Genomic DNA, 13,044 nt, shown 5'->3' with positions numbered 1-13,044 from the left:
TAAGAGAGAGTTTAGTTTTTAATGACCCCTCCTGGCACTGTTGTTAAGTGAATCATTGCAGTTGTTAAGTTAATCTGGCTCCCCCATTGATTTTGGAGAGATCACAAAAGATGACCAAGTGACCCTGGGACAAGAGTCATAAATATGAACGTATTTATAATTATATTTATAATTATAATGTTTTATAATTTAAAATGGTCACTAAATAAATGGTTATAAATCAAAGACCACCTGAATTCCCTATAAGAGGAAAAGGATGGGAAAGACAGGGGGAAAGGAAGGAGAAAGGAAATAAATCTAAGAAATGCCTTGTAAAATTTAATAGGAACAGAATGCAGGCAAAGTTCCAGCCTTCACATTATTTTTCCAATACAACACAGATCCCTTGACTTCATCAGATAGGTTAAAATAGAATGTCTACCCTATGTAGGAACCACTGTCTGTATTTTGACTGCCGTCCAACTCATTCCAAGTTATAACTTCAGTGTCAGATTAAATGACCTGATGTTCTGCTTTCAGCACTCACACGCACCAATTTGCTTTAATTAATTTTCTCTAAGCGATAATAATGCTATTATAAAATCATAGCAAGAAGACAAACAGCTCCATTACCTAGTACAGTGAAGTTGTTTCACTTAAACAAACATTCCCATTAATGTTGCATGCAAAAGAATCCCTCAACTTGGCATGCAGCATAAAAGCACTACTACAACCCCGGGCAGCTGCTCACCTGAAACTCTTATGCCACTAATATTTAAAATGGCTGGAATGAGACTTAATAACATGTATTGCAACGAAATTCAGGGGAATATTTTAATACCCACCGAGAGCATTTACAAAGGTGGAAATTTAAATGCAAGGATAATTATGGCACAAAGTGGTAAAGAGAAGTGGTGTATTAGAAGCCCATTTTGTAGCTCCACAATGTTATACACACTGAGTGCATGCTGTGTAGCAAAAAAAAAAAAAGACTTTTTAAAAAAGAAGAGTTGTTTTTATACTAATATGCAAAATAGCGCTTTCAGAGTAGAGCTCAGAAATATTTCAGTTCAAATATTCCAGATATCCAGTCCAGATATTCTGCAGAATTTATAATGAAAAACTTTGCAGTATCTGGAAAAAAAGGAAAAAATAGATCCAGGAAACCACAGATCTGTCAGCCTGATCTCAATATCAGGGAAGATTCTGGAAAATATAATCAAGCAGCAAATCAGTGAACACCTAGAAGCAAACAAAGTAATAACCAAAAGCCAACATGGTTTTGTCAAAAACAGATCATGCCAGTCTAATCTGCCAGCATTCTTTAACAAAGTGACAAAATTAGTAGACCAGAGGAATGCTGTTGATATAATTTACTTTGATTTCAGTAAGGCATTTGATAAAGTAGACCATAACCTACTACTAGATAAAATAGAAAAATGTGGGTTAGGCAGCATCACCACCAGATGGATTTGTAACTGGCTGACCAACTGCACTCAACTTGTAGTCCTCAATGGAACTGAGGAACTACATGGAGGGAAGTATGCAGTGGAGTACCCTAAGGTTCTGTTTAGGCCCAGTACTCTCCAACATTTTCATAAATAATTTGGACGAAAGGATAGATGGGAAACTCATCAAATATGCAGATAACACCAAGCTGGCAATAATAGCTAAAACTCCAGAAGATAGGCTTAAGATACAGAAGGATCTTGACAGACTTGAATATTGGGCACTATCTAACAAAATGAAATTCAATGGTGAAAAATGTAAGGTTCTATATTTAGGCAAGAAAAATAAAATGCACGGGTACAATATATGTGGTACCTCGCTCAATAGTAGTATCTGTGAGAGGGATCTTGAAGTCCTAGTGGACAACCATTTAAATATGAGTCAGCAGTATGCAGCAACTGCTAAAAAGAGCCAACACAGTTCCAGGCTCCATAAACAGAGGGATAGAATCAAGATCACGTGAAGTGTTAATACCACTTTATAATAGCTTGGTAAGGCCACACTTGCAATACTGCATCCAGTTTTGGTTGCCATGATGTAAAAAAAATGTGGAGACTCTAGAAAGAGTGCAGAGAAGAGCAACAAAGATGATTAGGGGATATGAAGAATGTTTGCAGGAACTGGGTATGTCTAGTTTAATGGAAAGAAGGACTGGAGTGACAGTATCTCAGGTGCTGCCACAAAGAAGAAGCAGTCAAGCTATTCTCCAAAGCACCTGAGGGTAGGACAAGAAGCAATGGGTGGAGACTAATCAAGGAGAGAAGCAACCTAGAACTAAGGAGAAATTTCCTGACAGTTAGAACAATTAACCAGTGGAACAGCTTGCCTCCAGAAGTTGTGAATGCTCCAACACTGGAAGTTTTTAAGAAGATGTTGGATAACCAGTTGTCTGAAGTGGTGTAGGGTTTCCTGCCTATGCAGGGGAGTGGACTAGAAGACCTCCAAGGTCCCTTCCATTATTCTAAAAACCCCAAAAAAATATATTCAGAATGTGGTCAAAAGAAGTGGTCAATGAACCATGCTATGACAGTGTTATCAAATCTTTGCATGCTGCAACAAAAAAACAAATGCAGTTTTGATCAAATTATCAGAGTCACCCTTTGGATTTTGTTGAATATAGTTTGGTCTAGTAATTAAGCCATTTGACTGGAAGTGAATTCTAATCCAACCTTAGGAATGAAGGGGTGAATGACTTTGGACCTGTCTCAGCCCTCCAAAACTCAACTCACAGAATTGTTGCTTTGGGGAAAAAACAGACGGATGAAGGAATACATGTAGTCTTTGACCCAACAGTGACCTTGATGACACAGATAAACCTCCACATGACCTTAATGACCAGCTAAAAGAATGCAATTGACCAGCTGTCTGCAAGGAGCCTAAATCCTTCTATTCCCCACCATCTGATCAGAGCTGAAGAAGCTTCCTGGATTCAAAGCAAAACCAGAAAGCCCAGTTTCCTCTTGAAAAAATTACCTTTGGGACAACCATGACCTGGTGGACAGAATCTCCATAGACAGGTAGTCTTTGACTCCAACAGTTCATTTAGTGACCATTTGAAGTTAGAACAACACTGACTTTTTCACACTTATGACTGTTGCGGCATTCCCATGATTTACATAATTTACATTTGGCTGATTGACAGCTGTTTCATATTTATGACAGTCGCAGTGTCCCAGGGTCATGGGATCATCTTTTGAGAACTTCTGACAAGCAAAGTCAACAGGGAAGCCAGATCCACTTAACAACTGGATTATTAACCTAAGATGATTCACTTAATAAATGTGACAAGGAAAGTCGTAAAAAGGGGCAAAATTCATTTAACAAATTTCTCACTGAGCAACATAAATTTTAGGCTCAGTTGTGATCATAAGTTGAGGACTAGCTGTGTTAGTTATGTTTGCTGCCTTAAGTTATTCATCAAAGTGATAAAAGTAGGATAAAAAAATAATTTTAAAAATGACTATAGGTACACAAAGTCTACTGTGAACATCATTACAATTTTAACTTGCAATTAAGCATTTGGCTTCCTTCCTTCTGGGGGGAAAAAAGAAAAAACCACAACCACGCCTCCCTCTTGCCCAAATCCTGGGCAAAGAGCACAAAAGCAAAATTATGTTTGTTTTGCCCAGCAAAGTGCCTTTTGTAAGCTGCTAGAGTTGAGCGATGCTTGAGAGGTGTAAATGCCTCCTTCGAATTCATTTTAAAAATGCACACCACACTCACCAGCTTAGAGGGGGCTTAATTACAATCAATGGAATAATTAAAGGGGAGGGGTGTGCATTACGGAACAGAAATGAATAGGAAGCATATGCGTAAGTGCACCTTTGGGCAAATGCATTAGAAGCACAAGACTGTCATTACCCCTCTCAAATCACATCTCTATTTGCTTACGTGCCCAGGAAAGGAATACCTACAGCTTTTGAATGCAAATCCTGAATTGTATTGATACTAGATCGTGGGATTTTTGTTGTTGTTGTTGTTGTTGTTTTCTGAGCATCTGTTATCCCAAGCATGAAGAACTGCTCTGTACATATTATTTATATTAAAATTAACAAGCGCTTCCTGAGCTTTAAGTATCATTACCCTTCTGCCTGCCTGTCTGTCTGTCTGCCTGTCTCTCTGTTGTGTGTTTCTCTCTATCTCTCTGTATTTGTTTGTCTGTCTGTCTCTCTCTATGTCTGTCTGTCTGTCTCTCTCTCTGTGTCTCTGAGTGTGTCTCTGCCTCTCTATCTCTGTCTGTCTCTCCCTCTCTCCCTCTCTGTCTCTCATTCTGTCTCTCTGTCACTGTCTCTCTCTGTTTCTCTCTCTCTCCATTTGAAGACTATAGGTGATACTCATTTTCATAAGCTGCTAGAGTTAAGTGGTGCTTGCAAGCTGTAGTGGTACTTCATCAGCTAGTATTCAAAGTTTTAATGTCACTGAACTAAAAGACTTACAATTGGTCCTTCAGGTTGCAACCATTCCAATATCCCTGTGGCCACATTATTATGATTTGGGGTGTTTGACTACACTACTATCACCCATTTATGATGATCACAATGTCCTCGATCATGTGTCTGCAAGCAAAGTCAATGGAGAAGCTGGCAGAAAGTCTCAAGTCATAACACGTGATAGTGCACTTAATGACCGTGTATGATTCACTTAAGGACTGCAACCAGAACTGCTGAATTAGCAGGGTCAGGTGATTTTCCACTTTATGACTGTCATTTAGTGACAGAGTCCTGGTTCCAATTATCACAGGTCTGCAAAAAAAAAATTTTCGAGAGCTGTTTTGATTATTCCACGTAATCTTTATGTTTTTTGGTGCACTGAATCCGAAAATGACCCCCATTTTGTCATAGGACATCACTGACAATTTTGGTAGCTATGTTAAATAAGACAATACCTCAAAATAAATGGAAATAGACTTATAAAATTAAAGTTTTATTACAATATTTTCATGAAAATCCTTTTTTGAACTGAAATGAGCTCACCTACACACACTAAACTCAATTCTTCTTCCTTGTGAGGCTCCTCTTGGTGCATTTACGCTTGTGAGTAGCATCTGGAATGTCTCTCTGAAGCATCCAACAGTAGTCTGCCATCATTGTAATGCTCCATTTTCCCTGGTATCTCCTTTCCATCTCTTTAATGTCTTGGTGGAATTGTTCACCTTGTTCCTCACTCACAGCTCCCAAATTTTCAGGAAAGTAGTCAAGGTGGGACTGGAAGAAATGCACTTTCAAACTCATCAGGCAACCAAAAGCTTGAAATGCTTTCAACATTCTTTTTGTAGTGAGGATCTTTGTTATTGCCTAAAAATTTCTGTACAACTTCTTTAAATGCAATCCACCTTTCTTTTTGAGAATCCATCATGGTATTGACAAACTCTTGATCAACCATAAGCCTTCTAATGTCTGGTCTGACGAACACACCTTCCTTCAATTTTGCCTCCGATAGGCATAGAAACTTGGTGACCAAGTATTTGAAGCATTCTCCATCTCTTGGAAGTGATTTTACGAATTGCTTCATCAATCCCAATTTTATGTGGAGAAGTGGTAGAAGAACTTTATGGGAAGGTACCAAAGTTTCTTGGAGGACATTTTTTTCACTGACTGTTAGCACCCTTGGCTGCCAACTCTTCTTGGTCCAGTGATTTTGTCGGTCTCAACTGTCCCATAGACACAGAAAACAAGGGTATTTGGTATACCCAGCTTGTTGCCCAAGTAGCATGCACAAGACCTTCAAGTCCCAACACACTTGCCAACCATGGTCTTCATATTTAAGTTTACAAAGAACCAATTCCAAGTTCTCGTAGGTTTCCTTCAAGTGTACGGAATGACCTACAGGTATGGAAGCATAAAAACTGTTGTGGAGTAAAACTACTTTGAGACTTCTTTTTGAAGAGTCTATAAAAAGATGCCATTGCTCTGAATCATATTAGATTTTAAATTGACCCATCAGACCTTTGACATTGATTCAATAAACCAACTTGTCTTCCTGGGTGAAGTAAGGAATGAATTCCTTTTCACGATGTTTGAACCATGAAGATAACACTCCTGGCAACAATAAATTCCTGCTTTTCAGCCTTGATCTGAGTAACTCAGTGGCAACTTTGGGAAGATTCAAGTCTCTTACCAAATCATTCATCTCCTCTTGAGAAAACAATTTTGGTCTTGTATCATCTTCAAAGTCAGAATTTGATTCGTCATCTGGTTCAGGTATGACTTCACCTTCATCGGAGATAGGTATCTTTTCCAAGGTAGCAGGGGGCTTGGGTACTGGTATATCTTTGCCATGGCGGATGGGATTAATTGCTGAGTAAAGATTGGGGTATGAAATGGAATGCTCCCATTTGGAATTAAACCCTTTCACATCGCATGAACAAACGTAACAGTTATCACTATGGTTCTTTTGCTCTCGCTATACCATAGGAATCTCATAATGGAAAGATTTCTTACCCTTGAACCAGTTTCAGAGGTTGTCAACACACCGTTTGCACACTTTATGAGGCACCCAAACTTGATCTCCAATTTTTAGTCCAAAGTATGCAAAGTATACTTTTTCACAAAGTCTGTAATATTCTGCTGTTGCTTCAACACTGTATATTCACCACAGATGAACAGAGACTGTCTGGCGAATTAATACACTTTCGCAGAGCTATAACATAATGGTTGAAGAATGATGAGCTAACATGAATTGCAATAAAAAAGTGTGAATTGCCTAGAACCAAGAACCTGATGATGATTAGTGCACAAGTGTGGCATGCAGGAGAGAGCAGCTCTGTGTCTGTACACAAAATGTCACAGTACTGGCCACACCCCCTGCACTGACAGGAGATGTTGCTATCTGCCCTGTGTCTGGATTCTTCAGGAAAGATTAACCCCTTCTATCATTAGAAGCACAGACTTACAATTTGCTTAGCTTATGTATATATTGCTGACCATCAGATTTACAGTGCTATTTTTTTTTTACATAACTCGGACAAACCCTTTAAGGTTTTTTTGGCATTTTATATCTTAAATGCACTTATGTGAATTAATTAATAGTAATTTGGACTTTAAATTTGGTTAAAAACCTATAATATAAAAAATACCATTTTTTAAAAAAAATGATAAATTTGAAGACAATTTTGCACGTTGTGGCAAATCATGACGTCTAGGAGTTTTTTCAATGTTTTATTTGTTTTCAACCCACAAAAATACATGGAAATTAGATGAAAATAATCAAACAGCTTTTTAGTTGCAGACCTGTGTACAATTTTAACTGAGAAGTGCATGAGGAGGGAGAAGTCCGATCATACAATCCCAGCCCCTCTGTGTCTAACCCACATTCTGACCCCAAACTTGGAACTTTCTTCTATCTGCAGTACATGGCATGATAGTTCAAGCCAATATTGCTTCAGCACAATTTGTTTTTCCTCATAAACAAAGAGTGAAACTAGCCCATTCCATAAGCAAAATTGGTGCTGGCGTAATTATTCCAAGCTCTTTTCCTCTTGGTTCAGTTTTATTGGTCTCTACACATAATAATTGGCCTAAGCAAAGCATTTATTACTACTTTACAACATGTTTTGGATCACTGAAGACCTTATTAAATTAACACATCTACAAAAATAGTCTGTGATTAAGTGACTTTTGCAGAAAAAAATGGGCTTGTACCCTTCTTAATGCTGACATTGAGCCTTATGTCCAATTTGAAGCATCTTTTATTAATCTGGAATTGCTTGAACTACAGGCAAATGTTACAGAAATTAAACAGTCCACTTGCAACAAAGGGATTTCAATAGTCTGTGCTGTAACACTTATTTTTTTCCCCTTTGCAAAGAATTGAAATTGGCACCATGGCGAGAAGCTGCATCTGCAAAACAGATTTTACAAACTTCTGTAATACTGCAATAACCTGCAAATATGATGTTTCTTTTTACACGGCAAAAGATAGGAGAAAAATAGTGCATTTCCATAGTGGTGCGGCTGAAATATATTGCTTTAAACTACCATATACGTTTCTTGATATGAATTCTGGAATGGTGTGGTGGGATATTAATAATGTATGACTGTTATTGACAATCAGCATACCCGATGAAACAATTTTATAAGCACCAAAGCATTTGCTGAATGAGTTCTTCTGCAATATTCTGACCATCACATCTATCAAAGCCGTAGGCACGGATTTATTCTTGCATTCCAATGATAATTTGGACAACTCTTTAGTGAAGGTCTTATTTGGCTGTAATTGCACCACTGTGTTGCAACACAGGAAACAATGCTTCTGTTGCAAATAGTTTCCGCAAATACTTTTTGGCTTGGTTTCACTATCAAAACACAGCAGTCACTGCATTTCCTATATCAAGATACTCAAGCAATACCAACTTATGTCTGAATGATCACTTAAGTGAGCTACTACACTCTGGTCTATTTATGGCTCTCTTTGGAGAAGATAAGCTATTTGGAGAAGTAGGGACACAGTGGCTCAATGGCTAAGATGCTGAGCTTGTCGATCAGAAAGGTCAGCAGTTTGGCAGTTCGAATCCCTAGTGCCGTGTAATGGAGTGATTTCCTCTTACCTGTTACTTCTGCCAACCTAGCAGTTCAAAAGCAAGTAAAAATGCAAGCAGAAAAATAGGGACCACCTTTGGTGAGAAGGTAACAGCATCCTGTGTGCCTTTGGCATTTAGTCATACTGGTCACATAACTACAGAGACATCTTCATACAGTGCTGGGTCTTCAGCTTTGAAACGGAGATGAGCACCACCCATAGAGCTGGGAACGACTAGCAAATATGTGTGAGGGGAACCTTTATCTTTACTTTTTATTCCATAGCCAACATGCTGGAGAACTATATATCAAGCATGCTGTCTGAGCAATTCTGTGAGTTGAAGACCATGGGTCTCAAAGTTGCCAAAGTTAAGGAACACTAGTTTAAAGTAGCATTTTCCTGAAGTCACTACATGGTTAACCAGTTTCAAGGCTCAATTTAGAGCACTGGTTATCATCTTTGAAGCCCTCAGTGGTGGAGCATCAGGATGCAACAGATAATGTCCCATTGAAATGGAATCTTCCCATCTATCAAGTAATCAGGAGGCGGCTTGTTGTGTGTCCCATTACCTGAAAAGTTACCTCAGACATTATAGATTAGGAGTGTCAAACTTGATTTCATGGAGGGTTGCCTCAGGGTTGTGTTTGACCTCGGGGGGGACAGGGTGGCTGTAGCAATGGGGCGTGGCCAGCTTGACATCACTTGTGTTGAGGGGGCTTGTGGTGGCCCGAGAGCTCTGCTGGTGAAAACGGGCTCCCTATCTCTGTTTTCAGCTGAGATGGCCTCCTGCAATCCCGAGCTCCATTTTCACTGGTAGAAGCACCACAGCTTGTCCTTCGCTGTTTACAGGCAGCCGCATGGCCAGATCTAAGCACTGGATCCAGCACGGAAGCCTTGAGTTTAACATCCCTTTTATAGAAGGAAGATGATCTTGGAGAAGATCCCTCCCTCTCTCTCTCTCTCTCTCTCTCTCTCTCTCTCTCTCTGTGTGTGTGTGTGTGTGTGTATGTGTGTGTGTAAAGGCAACGTAGCTCTGCATGCAATCAAACTACACTTGGAGAGGGATCTACACTTGAGGATGAAGTTTGAATTCCTCCCCCTCCCTCCGACCCACAAAAGTACCTTTTGCAGCAGTTTCAGAGAGGATTTCAACTCTGCTCTCGCCTGCCATCATGAAAAGAAAAAAAATGTAAAAGGAAAAAGGCAAGAGCTGAGATCAGGCTGAGCTAGTTGCTGCCAGAGTCACCGTGTGGATGACTCGGCTTAACTGTTTAAAAAAACCTCTAAAAAAACGCCCTCTACAGGAGGCAGGGGAACAACGTGCGTCAGGAATTTTTCGGCTTTTAACCCTTGCTTAGCTCTGCTCTCATCAGACTAGATGAGGCACCTCGTTCTCCTGTCTCCTCCTGTAGAGGGCACTTTTTAGAGGCTTTTTTAAACAATTAAGCACTAAGCAGAGTCATCCACTGTGACTCTGGCAGCAACTAGCTCAGCCTTTTTCCTTTTACATTTTTTTTTCTTTTCATGATGACAGTGGGGAGGCTCTGCCTCCCCTGACTGCATATCCCTGCAGGCTGCCATATCTCATCTTGAATAATCCCTACAGATTTATTTCTTGCCAATGAGAGAACCTGGCAGAAATGTAGAATCCTCCCAATGTCATGAAGAATTTAAAATCTAAGTCCAGCTGTTTGTTGCTTGGTAAATTTCTCATTTGGTATGGCATAAATCTCCTTTATGATCATTTCACTAGGCTAACCTGTTGGCTTAACTGATGAATGCATTAAGGGAAAGGAATACTGGGATACATTTTAATTCATCTTTGTAATATTGACATCTTTGTGTAGTCCCCAAGGAAACATCCTGCTATGCTAAACATTTCACACTGGTTAGCATAAGCCTGTAGGGCTTGGCTGTTGAATCGGATTGATGAGCTTTGTTATGGTTATATAAGGGCCAATAAATTAACAGCTTCTCAATAACAACAACAAAAATAATGTATAACAATTCTGATGTCAAGAAAATAGCTCAGGTGCGCTGCTACTATTTTACAAATCCCAACAGCTATTCCAGCATACACAATCTTTGTAAAGTCACAAAATCTCCAGGAAAAAAACCAACACCATCACCACCATGGGACTAAAATTGCAAATGAAAGAACATTAAATCAAACTCCCAATTGTGGACCTTGTCATTATAACAGATTTTAAATATAATGGTACCCATTTTCCCATCAGTCCACACTTGGATATTCCCAGTTAGGGTGAAAAGGATCAAGAAGGCAGAGACAATGATACCCTGCTTTCCCAAAAATAAGCCCTCCCCGGATAATAAGCCCAATCGGGCTTTTGAGTGCATGTGCTAAAATAAGCCCTCTCCTGAAATTAAGCTGTCTTCTAAAATATTTAAAAAACATGTGCAATCACTCCCTGCCATTTCCTGGGGGAAGGAGAGAACGTGCCCCACATGCACCTGTCATCCTTGAGGAATAGCCTCATGGAGGCCGCTTCCACAAATACAAGCTACCATGCCCCTTCTCTTAATGGCGGCCGCAAAAAGGGTGGCAGGCCCAAAGACACTAGGGCTGGCAAGGGTTTGCCAGAAACAGAGACAGAACCTCTGCCCCTCTCTGGATCAGCTGATCCGCAGGCTACAGGCCAAGGTTAAGAGGCCTTCTGCACCTCAAAAATAATAAGACCTCCTCGAAAATAAGGCCAAGTGCTTATTTCGGGGGTTGGAAAGAAAATAAGACTCTCTTATTTTTGGGAAAACAGGATACAAGTCCCATGCTGCTTTTACAGACAAAGCCGTTTTCCATTTTTTAGATCCTTGTTTGTCCATGGATTCATCCTCTTTACTGGAGACAATATCTGTGGATGCTTGCTTCAGATAATTTGTTGGTTCTCATTGGAAAATTTATTTGCTTTTCAAGAACATTATTACTCTGGATTACTAAATTTGTAAACTTTACATTGTAATTTTCCAGTCCTCTCCAGCATCCTGTTCTTCATTCATCTATCGTTTGCAATTATGGCATAAGCATGTAAGTGTGATTGTCTACAATGGTCCCTATAGTTAGAAATAGCAATCGTTATAGAAGCCCAGTAATATGGAAAGAGAAGTGCAAATGGACCTCTGTGATGGATCATCCAAAATTCATTTGTTAAGAAGCATTATTTTTTTATAAATATGGTGAACTAGATTTGTATTGCAAATATCTGAGAATGCTATAGCCCAATACATTGGGGGGAAAACATTCCATAAAGCATCTGTGAAAAAGAAATAGTTCTGATCTGATCTTCTATTTCTTTTATACAGGCCTACTCAATCTTGAAAGGCATTATGTGAGCATTCTGTCAGGCATAGGAAATCAGGAGCCATGATAGAGTTCAAAAGCCCTATGAGTTTATTCCATGCAACCTAAACCCAATAATCCGATCTACCAATGACCAAGGCAAAATTGGTGCCAGATAAGAGGCAGTAGACTTCAAATGGGGCTGGATCTGGATCTCTTATGAGGGTGTAGGTATTCCAAACTAATGATGCATTAGACTCCACCCTTGTGCTCAGCCGGGTCATCTTTCTTTTTATTGTCATCATCCCTACTGCTAGTACATTGTTGTTGTTTTTATTCATTACTGTCATATCCCAACTTTTTTCATATGGAGAGCAGTGTAAACCACTTGTAAATCATTGGCAAGACCACTTGCCTTTCATTTTTTTCTTGCTCATTCAATAAGGATGTTTCCCATGCTTTGGTATCCTTTGATTGAATAATGTAATTGATGGGAACTATGTAACATTCTTCCTCTGTTGCTGTATCTGTCTTCTAGAATGGTATATCTTCCAAGATTTAAATACTGAATAACTCCTATGTTCTTTTTTATAAGGCATTAAAGCTTTCTTTCCCAGGTAGGATGTATTTCATGTGTTTTTATTGTTTCAGTTCACTGTATGTTGAGTGAGTAGCCATGGAAAATAAATGAATGAATGAATGAAGTTGATTATAAGCAAAGAAGAAGAAGAAGGAGGAAGAGGAGGAGGAGGAGGAGGAGGAGGAGGAGGAGGAGGAGGAGGAGGAGGAGGAGGAGGAGGAGGAACTTTGGGTATGTGGTACTTCATTAATGTTTATTGAGTTGGTAGCCATGAAAATTGAATGAATAAATGAGTGAGTGAGTGAGTGAGTGAGTGAGTGAGTGAGTGAGTGAATGAATGAATGAATGAATGAATGAATGAATGAATGAATGAATGAATGAATGAAGTTGATGATAAGCAAAAAAGGAACTTTGGGGATGTGGTACTTCATTAATGTTTTTTTCATATCTTAGATAGCTTTGTCTATTGTAACACTTGGAGTAGGTTTAAGATAATAAAACAATATCAGTAGTACTTGGACATATACTGCTTCATAATGCCTTACAGTCCTTGCTTAGTGGTTCACAGAGTCAGCATATTTTCCCCAACAATCTCAGTTCTCATTTTACCAACCTTGGAAGACTGAATCAACCTCACTTGCTGGCTCAGGAATTCTGAGAGTTA

General features: G+C 39.3%; 1 pseudogene; it reads right to left on the bottom strand.

Moving 5' to 3' along the window:
• Window positions 1-1,489: 1,489 nt before the first annotated feature.
• LOC148045773 (uncharacterized) overlaps window positions 1,490-13,044 on the bottom strand; it is a 39,272-nt pseudogene continuing 27,717 nt past the window's right edge.

This window comes from Thamnophis sirtalis, unplaced genomic scaffold (assembly GCF_051295495.1).
Source record: "Thamnophis sirtalis isolate CommonGarterSnake01/CBP01778 unplaced genomic scaffold, rThaSir2_p1.2 scaffold_4, whole genome shotgun sequence".
Classification (NCBI taxonomy): Eukaryota; Metazoa; Chordata; class Lepidosauria; order Squamata; family Natricidae; genus Thamnophis; species Thamnophis sirtalis.
The sequence above is the reverse complement of the archived record's forward strand: the minus strand, read 5'-3'. Positions and strand labels throughout refer to the sequence as shown.